The 10031-nt window shown below is 35.1% G+C and overlaps 1 protein-coding gene across 7 annotated transcripts in view; it reads right to left on the minus strand.

The window, feature by feature from the left end:
* Window positions 1-7553, minus strand: part of disco-r (disco-related basonuclin zinc finger protein) — a 187077-nt gene extending 179524 nt beyond the window's left edge. For 5 of the 7 annotated variants that reach the window (XM_070282992.1, XM_070282995.1, XM_043211316.2 and 2 more), the window contains exons 1-2: window positions 7231-7553; window positions 5894-6128 (exon numbers count right to left, since the gene is read on the minus strand). The gene's annotated coding sequence lies outside the window, so the exon portion shown is untranslated. The remainder of the gene's footprint in view (window positions 1-5893; window positions 6129-7230) is intronic. The other 2 variants (XM_043211319.2, XM_043211318.2) reach the window with 2 other exon arrangements.
* Between the last annotated feature and the right edge of the window lie 2478 nt (window positions 7554-10031).

A 10031-nucleotide genomic window follows, 5' to 3' on the forward strand; every position in this document is an offset into this window, starting at 1 on the left:
TAGATCCGTCATATTGGGGCCGGAGTTTTGAGTTTCCCCGCAAAAATTCAAATCGGCGGATCTGGTCAGCCTCTTCGCGCAAAAGATGGTCCTACTTTATTAATCGTAGAGCCTTTCAAAGTTAACAAAACTGAAAAATGGATATGGTTAAAAGGCAAATGATTTACAAAAATGAATGACAAACAAATACAAAAATGATTTCCTTATCACCGAATAAGGAAAGGGCTGATTGGACCGCATTTTAAGAATTATAAAACTAACCAAAATACCGTAAAGGGAATTTTTTAAAGGGACACAATGAACCTTAAAACTGGCATACCGTTAAATTTTTTTAAAATTTAGTTTGACACTTACGCAAATCATAGCACTCGGGATAAATGATAAGAGCAATATTATGATATGGGTGCAAAGGAGGCTTTATAAAAAAAGTTATATTTTAGAAAAAAAAAAGTTTATTGCGTTTCCTGTGCAAAAATCACCTAATCAGCTGAGTTTATATGAGCATGTCCGTCTGTCTGTTTCTACGCAAACTAGTCCCTCAGTTTTAAAACTATCGATTTGAAACTTTTCACACACCCTTTTCTTTGCACGCAGTATATAAGTCGGAAAAGTCGGGATCGGCCGACTATATCCTATAGCTGCCATATGACTGATTAACGGAAATGCAATTATTATTTTGGACAATTTGTCATTTAATTTAATTTAAAATGGGTCGTGGAGAGGATGTGAGGATTAGATCTCACATTAAAAGCAGAAGTCCAATCCATGGGACAAATTGTCGAACTATTGGAATGCTCCAAAAAAGAAGTGTTTTCTGCTATCCACTATACAGATAACCAGGAAAAACGTGGCAGAAAGGGAGCAACTTCCACAAAAATTGACACGACCCTTATAAGGAAGTCGAAAGAGGAGCCTCGAAGGATCTTAAAAACTATATGAACGCATCTGTAACGAGTCATACCATTTGCAAAAGACTGATTAAGCGTGTTTTGAAAGCACATTTAAGGAGAGTTCCTTTTATAAGCAAGAGGCATATCGAAAGGCGACTCTGCTTTGCAAAAAAGCAAGAGTGAACTGGAATGAACTGGAAAAACGTTCTTTGGTCCGATGAGACAAAGATTGATTTGTTGGATCTGATGGTAGATCCCATTTTAGACACCTAAACAACACAGCAATCGATCCCAAATACACCAAAAATACAATCAAACAAGGAGGGGGCAATATAATGCTATGGGGATGTTTCTCTGCTTCAGGTGTTGGTCCACTTTATCGGGTACAAGGCAATATGTGTTCTACAGACTATGTAAAAATAATGAAGGACGTTATGTTACCATACGCCGAAGAGGAAATGCCTTGGAAGTGGAAATTTATGCAGGATAACGATCCCAAACACACATCCAAGCTTGCGAAAAAGTGGTTCCAGGACAATAAAGTCGACGTTATGGATTGGTCAGCTCAGTCACCCGATTTAAACCCTATTGAGCATCAGTGAGGCATCCTAAAAAACGTTTAAATGGGTTTCAACCAAAAAAAAACACTCCAGAAAGAGTGGTACTCCATTTAGCAAACAATATGCTCCAATCTGGTTGAGTCTATGCCTCGCAGGTGTGCTGCAATTTTGAAAAACTCTGGTAACGGCACAAAATATTAAAACTGAATACATTTCATGGTAAATTTTGCTAAACTACTAAATTTAGAGAAGGATTAGTCATTTCGTTTCTATTTTTATTTCCAGGTCATAAACATAAAATTTAACTTTAGTTTAATTTTTTAGCTAAATGAATAAATATAAATGCATTTCCGTTTTCTAGTATGTAAGATAGATGTATTTATATTGAAGATTAAAATTTTCACTCATTACCACGTTTTTTATTAAAAATACGTATTTGAACCCAAAGGGAAAATTCGTTTCAATCAAACCAAAGAAAAAAGATACCACGAGCACCGATTTTAAAGATGGGCCGCAAAGGTAAAAATGCATCCTTGGAGCAGCAAAAGCTTATCCTCCAGCTTCACTTAGAGGGTAAGACTTAAAAGGAAACTGCGGAAATCCTCAGCTGAACTCTACGATGAAACTTCCTTCCCATGATCGGCCTTAACTCAGTATTTATAAATTCAGTATTTATAAATAGAATTAGGGACCTAGACGAATATTTGAAAATTTTAAAGAAACATTTACAGCAGTCGGCGGAGAAAATGGAAACTGCAAACAAAAATTGCAAAACACTTTTAAATTATATCAGGACTATAATCCAAGGCACAAGGCCAAAGTCAAGTCGTGGATGCTTTACAACTGCCCAAAGGTCTTGAAAACGCCGCCCCAATCACCTGATCTCAATCCTATTGAAAATTTTTGGAGTGAATTGGACCGCCGTGTACACCAAACGCAGATATCATCAATAGCGTCGAATACAAACACCGAATATTAAAGTAATGTAAATTTTTGAGTTGTTATTAGTTTTTGTTTAATTTTATTATACCCTTGCAGAGGGTATTATAATTTTGTCCAATAGTGTGCAACGCAGTGAAGGAGACATCTCCGTCCCTATAAAATATATTTATATTCTTGATCAGGATCACCTCCTGAGTTGATATGAGCATGTCCGTCTGTGCGTCTGCCTGCTTCTACGCAAACTAGTCTCTCAGTTTTAAAGCTATCGACTTGAAACTTTGCACACACCCTTCTTTCCTTTGCACGCAGTATATAAATCGGTACGGCCGGGATCAGCCGACTATATCCTATAGCTGTCATATAACTGATTAATCGGAAATGGTATAACTTTGGTGTTTTTTGAGTTAGAGAGTTCAAATTTTACACGAGAGCTATTTTTGGAGAGCTAGAGAGTAAATAATACGACATCCCAAATTTCATAAGGATCGGCCGACTATATCCTATAGCTGCCATATAACTGAACGCTCGGAAATGACCCAACTTTCGTGCTTGAAAGTAGAAAGCTGGAACTTCCAGCTTTCAGAAAAAAGTCCCACCTGTTACCTTGGGACACCCTAACATATACCTCAGGGAAAGAAGTATATGTGCACTTTTTAATTTGCTTGTATTTACTCTAAAGTTAACGGTACAGTTTTTGTAAGTACGCAGTTTTGTATTCTTATCTTTTATGAACATATCCTAATTCAACGGTCCTCTTTGGACTTCATTCGTTGTACCGTTTCTAAGAACATGTGCTGAAACTTGTGATTTTAATAGGAAATAAGAATATGTGCATATTGAGATTATTCTGTTATTGATAGCGAGTAAGCTAAGAAGTGTGATCTAAAAATATTTTTTAGTCAGCGCAACGTAAGTAAAATATTTTTTTTATCTTTGTATAATAAAATAATTAATATTTAGTTTGATTTTACGGTAGAATGCCACGTGGTTTACATTTGTCAGAAGAAGATCGCGGCATGATCAAAGGACTGGCTGAATCTGGCCAGACCATTTCTTATATTGCTGCCAGATTAAATAGGCACAGGAGTACAATAAGTAACTTCTTTAAAAATCCAGAAAGTTATGGAAAAATAAAGCGAAGCGGCAGGCCCACTAAAATCGACGAGCGGTGCAAGAGACGAATTCGGCGTCTAGCAGTTCAAGACAACAAGTCTTGCATGGTGATAAAAGGTCAACTGAATCTTGAAGTATCCCAAAGACGTATAAACCAAATTTTAAACCAAAACGCAAGGGTTACATATGTATGCTTCACGCGACCCTGTACCAAGGCTATTAAAGCGCCACATAACCGCTCGTCTACAATTTGCTGAGAAATACAAATTTTGGTCGGAGGAGTTTAAAAAAGTTATGTTTTCGGACGAAAAAAATTTAACTTAGACGGTCCTGACTCCTGTCAAAAGTACTGGCGCGACAAAAGGCAACCACGGCAGGTCTGCCATAAACGAAACCACGGTGGAGGATCATTAATGGTTTGGGCCGGATTTGGGTATGCTGGGAAGTCTCCACTTTGTTTTATACCGACTAGAACAAATGCAGAAATTTATATAGAGTTACTAAAAACAGTGCTCATTGAATTTGCTGGAGACATTTATGGGGATGAGTGGATATTCCAGCAAGACAACGCGCCAATCCACACACCTCACAAAACTTTCTGACAGCTAGAAAAATACCGCTATTGCAATGGCCAGCGATCAGCCCGGACCTAAACCCTAAGGACCTAAGGCTTTGATCAAGGAATGGGATCAAATTAATCCGACAACGCTGAAAAACTTAGCAAATTCAATGCAATGAAAGGAAGTCATATAAATTATTAGGATGTGTACTTAAAATTGTTGAAAAATTTTCCAACATGTATTTCGAATTTTCGGCCAGTATGCACATTTACTTATTTCATATGAAATTAAAATTCTTTATTTAATTTAAAGTTAATCAAAACGTTTACGAAAACTATATTGTTATTTTTTTGTTAATATGTATTCCAGCAATATAAATAAATTTAATCAAAAACCTTATATACATAATTATTTTATGGTTTTTTTTTTAAATAATTTCAATGCACATATACTTCTTACCCTGAGGTATATCGCAAATATTGGATATAGTTGGCCAATGCTTTTGAGAATTTCATTATAAAACTAATTTTTAAGAATACAAATTTAAAAAAAAAAAACAAGAAAGCAAAGCTAACTTCGGCCGGAGCCGAAGTTGATATACCCTTGCAGTTAAAACCGGATATATATCGCAATCATCGGATATAGTTGGCCGATCCTTATGATTATATCATAATAAAACCAATTAATTACAATAAAAAATCTAAAAACAAAGTCCCAAGCTTCTATCTTTAGCAATACCAAAGTTGGTATTTCTACCAAAAACCATTTCCGATCGTTCAGTTATATGGCAGCTATAGGATATAGTCGGCCGATCTTAATAAAATTTGGTAGGTTGGATCAACTGACCAAAAATAAAATCTGTACCAAGTTCCAGCTTTCTATCTTCAAAAACACGAAAGTTGGGTCAGTTTCGATCGTTCAGTTATATGGCAGCTATAGGATATAGTCGACCGATCCTTATGAAATTTGGCATGTCGTAATATTTTGCCAAAAATAGCTCTTGTGTCAAATTTAAACTCTCTAACTTTAAAAACACTAAAGTTATACCATTTCCGATTAATCACTTATATAGCAGCTATAGGATATAGTCGGCCGATCCGTTCCGACTTATATACTGCGTGCAAAGGAAAGAAGGGTGTTTGTTTCAAGTCGATAGCTTTAAAACTGAGAGACTAGTTTGCGTAGAAACAGACAGACAGACGGACATGCTCATATCAACTCAGGAGGTGATCCTGATCAAGAATATGTATACTTTATAGGGTCGGAGATGTCTCCTTCACTGCGTTGCACACTTTTGGACAAAATTATAATACCCTCTGCAAGGGTAAAAAAACGAAGCGACTGTCTTTAAAAATACTCCGTTTTTTCCAATCGTTCAATTATGTACATATGTATGTATATGACAACTAAAGAATATAGTCGGTCGATCCCGTTCAGGCCGACATTTATACTGCCTGCAAAAAAAAGGATGTATGCAAAGTTTGAAGTTGATATCTCTAAAGTCTAGACATAAGACAGCGTTGAAACGGACAGACGGACTTGCTTATATAGACTCAGGATGTGATCCTGATCAATAATATACATAAATACTTTATAGGGAGATACCCTGCAACGGTATAAAAATACAGATTTCAAAAACTTTAAAATGTATAAAAAATAAAACTTAATTTTGCCCTTTTAGTTAATAGAGAGTTACAATATATGTAATATATCCAATAGAGATGCAATATACTTATAGAATATATGGACATTATTATTTTTTTTAAATATCGTCGACATATCGTGACATATGAATGCAAATCACTTTTTAATTTGCATCTTTAAGTACCTGTATATAAGTTAAAACGGAGTTCTATGTATGGATTTTAAAGACGTCTGCTGCTATAATTTTATTTTTTATGTTCAGTTTGTTGATTTATTGAACGCAGCCACGTGCACCTTAATATTATATTTTAAGTTATAAGTTGATGATGTGTTTTCGTTGCACCTTTCACTTAATTAATTTTAGTGCTGTTTAATTTTTATACAAGTAAGGTTTATTATTTGTATCTCCAAATGCGTAACTGAAAATATAGATGATGTTTTTCTTGTAAAACGAGGCTGGAACGATTTCAGTTCCCGAAAATGTTTAAAGTTATTATTACAAAAATGTCACACGATCTTAAATGACTTGTAGCCTCTGTTTCTCTTTTAGATGTCGTTGTCGCCATTTTACCATGCATTTTATACTCGCCCCCGCCGTGTCATGTACTTACAGAAGCATGCACTAATGTGCCTTCTCTTTCTCACGTCCGCTCACAGTGGCCAACACCCGCACTCAAAATCAGAAACTTCAGCGGCTAGTCGAACTTAAAAATGCGACGTTTTGAGGTCGCTGTTCGACCAATGACACTCGACGACAATATTCAAGACCCCCATACATACACACAAAAACAAGCATGAGCCACACACACGCGAGACACACACGAGCGCACCCCGGAGCATACGCAAAAAACGAATCACAAAAAACGAAATATCGTCGCCGTCGTAGTAGCGTCAACGCTGGCGTCGGCGTCAGCGTCAGCGCAGATGCTGAGGACACAGAACGAGAAAAAAAACAGCGTGAAAAAGCAATTGAGAAGAGCCTCAAGGAGCATGTAATCCAATCGACTTTCGGTGAAAAAGTCGGACGACCAGAGGCATAAAAAACGAACTCTTTGGAATCGGAAAGCCAATCCAGAGGACGCAGCAACGACGACGTTGACGATGACGGCAAGCGACAAACGGCGGCGATGGCGATGACGACAGCGGCGGGGACACTTGTGCGGCAGTGTGAGTGGGATGAAAATAGCCAATTTTCGATTGGAATGCGAACAAACCAAAGGCGAAGCATTTTTTGATGCACGCGGATCGGATCGGACGGCACAATGTCCGTACAAGTTTGTATTACATATGTATACATATGTGTACGTACGTACATATGTATACGGACATATCTTATTCATCCTTAACTGTTTATGTTACCACTCGGCACCAGCAGAAACCGTACTGCACATGCTAATCACTTTAAAATATTTTATATGACGGGACTACGGTCATCTTGCACATTAAAAAAAATTCTTTAAAATAATAATTATTTTCTTCAGTTTTTTTTCTTGTTTTTTTTTTATTTATTTTGTACTTTACATAAACAAATAGATTTCCGCACTTAGCGGCGGCAAACCATCGCGACACAGAAAAATAATATGTATGTATGTACATGTATTTGGTGACAAAAAAGAGGCGGATAGAAACGATAACAGACGAAGACTCGGTTCCGATTCCGATTACCGATTAAAGTGCGCTTGAAGGCGAAGTGTGATCTGATGCGGCAGCGGCAACTCGACTAAAATCACGTCGCCGCTGCTTCTGCTGCGTCTGTTGCTGCGGATGGAGCCAACAGCTGTACACACACTTACGCACGCATAAAATGACCAACCTAGCCGTTGGCACACACACGAACACTCCAACGGTTGTATTGCCTGCTTCTTTACTCCCATTAACTCGAACCCAAACCAAACAAAACCATTCGCGTCTACAAGCTCGTATACGTCACTCTTCGTTAGAAAGAGCACAGGCAAGCAGTGCTGAACGGCAAATAAATAAGAGAGCACAATAAATAAGAGAGCCAAAATAAATAAGAGAGCACAGAGAGCTTCTCTTTGACATGTCTTCACTGCTTCCGAAATTATCGAGGGTGTGGAGTATTGAGATCTGAAACATCGAAGAGAGCTCTACAAGTTCTAAAACTAAAATCTACAAGAGCTCTACAAGTATAGTATAAAAAATTATCGTATACAAATATAGGAAAAAAATTGATTACAATTTGTTTTTTAAGTGTTTTTACATTTCAATGATAAATCAACCATGATGCATTTGGCAGCATATTTTCTTTCAAACGTATTTTGTTGTCTGCAAAACAAATTTTAATAATTTTTTACTCTTTTAAATAATAATAAATAACCATAAAAAATATACGCATATTTATTTATATATGTATGTATGAAAGATACCCCTGCGTATTTTGTTGTCTGCAAAACAAATTTTAATAATTTTTTACTCTTTTAAATAATAATAAATAACCATAAAAAATATACGCATATTTATTTATATATGTATGTATGAAAGATACCCCTGCTTATGTTTAACTCTTTGTCTGCGAAAAGATACCAAGCCGTCTGAAAGAAAATTATAATTATATAAAATATAATTTTAAAATTATAAAAATAAAATATAATTTATTATTTTAATATAATTTATATAAATATAATAAATATGTATTGTATGTTTTGTATGTATGTTTTCAAGTTTTTTTATACTAAAAAATACTAAAAACCATAAATTTCATGTTATTTATAACATTTACATTATACCAAAAATATAACGTATTAAGTCAGCCTGACGTATAGTCGTATTAAGTCATAACGTATTAAGGTATTTGAAAGTCAGCCTCAAAATGAAAATAAAAACGTTCGCAACCTTAACTCAAAACGTTTTATTTAAATTTTTTTACATCATTCATTGTATTCATATTAGTCTTGCGTGAATACATTTGAAATGACGATAATGTACATATGTACTTGCCTTGACCGGTATCCAATCTTACCGATTGAACAAGTACAATCAAAGCAGGCTTCGTTTTCGTATTTGTAAGTACAAAATACTTACTTAGGCTTGACATTACTGAACATTAAAATGTGTGCTAGGTAATTATCAAGTACAACTCGATGCTTACTATACCAATTACCATTTGATGTATTTGTTAATAAATGAATTTATTAAATAAATAAAACACAATACGTATATTACATTTTTTGTAATAATAGGCAAATCAAATTTAAAATTATTGCAGCTCATTTTTTTTTTATTAGTTAACATTAAAAAACTGTAGCTTATTCATCATATTGCTATTTGTGGAAATATTGCTTCTTTTTTAAAAAATTTAAATAATGGCTTGAGAGAAAGCTCTCTCTTAAGTGTCACTGCTGGCTGGAATACCTAAAATTCTGCGAAACTAATACAATTACATGGCATACTAATATTTAGATTACGTGCGTTTACGAGTATAACGAATTTACTAACGAATACGAGTATAGAGTAATTTCGAAGTATACGAAAATGAGTGTTTACGTGTAAGGTTCTAATTCATATTCATTTTTTCTCAAACCATGGTATGAGATGTGGCCCTAACGTTTGTACAAATAAAATATGTATACCTTTTACTCATATAATATTTATGAGTATTTACAAGAAGAAATATAATATTTAATATAATATTTACAAGAAGAAATATTGGTGACAAATTATTGCAGATCAAATTATGTATTATATTGAACCACTCGAAACATGACTACATCGGAATCTATTGTTAAATGGTCCTTTAATCGGGTCCTCGGTAAACTTTTTCGCTTTGTACATATGTATGTATGTATTTGCTATTACAATACATAAATAAATTCAACTGTAATGGGGTATCATTGACTTACATTTAGAGTCGATATCTTTAGAACTATTGACTTTATTCAATATCTACAGACTCAGAACTAATAAGACAATCAATTGTACATATATGTATATGTGCATATGCATTCATGTAGATAAATTTATTATAACATATGTATGTATGTATGCAAGTATGTATGATACATGATTTGATACTGAATGAAACTGGCACTATTCGTCCGATAGATTTAAAGGCACAATTTGGATATTGGATTGGGTACACACATACATATGTATGTTTGTTAGCACCACCATAGATGGCATGTACATATGTACATACATATATAAAATTGCAATTTCTGCGGGTCAGAACATAGCGAATAATGTTAGGGTTGTAATGTGCAATTCTACAGCATTCTGTTTTGTCCTAAGTGAAAAGGGGACCCCATGTGTGGGGTCCACGCCGTCTCCGTGCCAAGCAAAAGGTGTGGGCCGATGGAGCTTCC

Source organism: Drosophila bipectinata, chromosome XR (assembly GCF_030179905.1).
Source record: "Drosophila bipectinata strain 14024-0381.07 chromosome XR, DbipHiC1v2, whole genome shotgun sequence".
NCBI lineage: Eukaryota > Metazoa > Arthropoda > Insecta > Diptera > Drosophilidae > Drosophila > Drosophila bipectinata.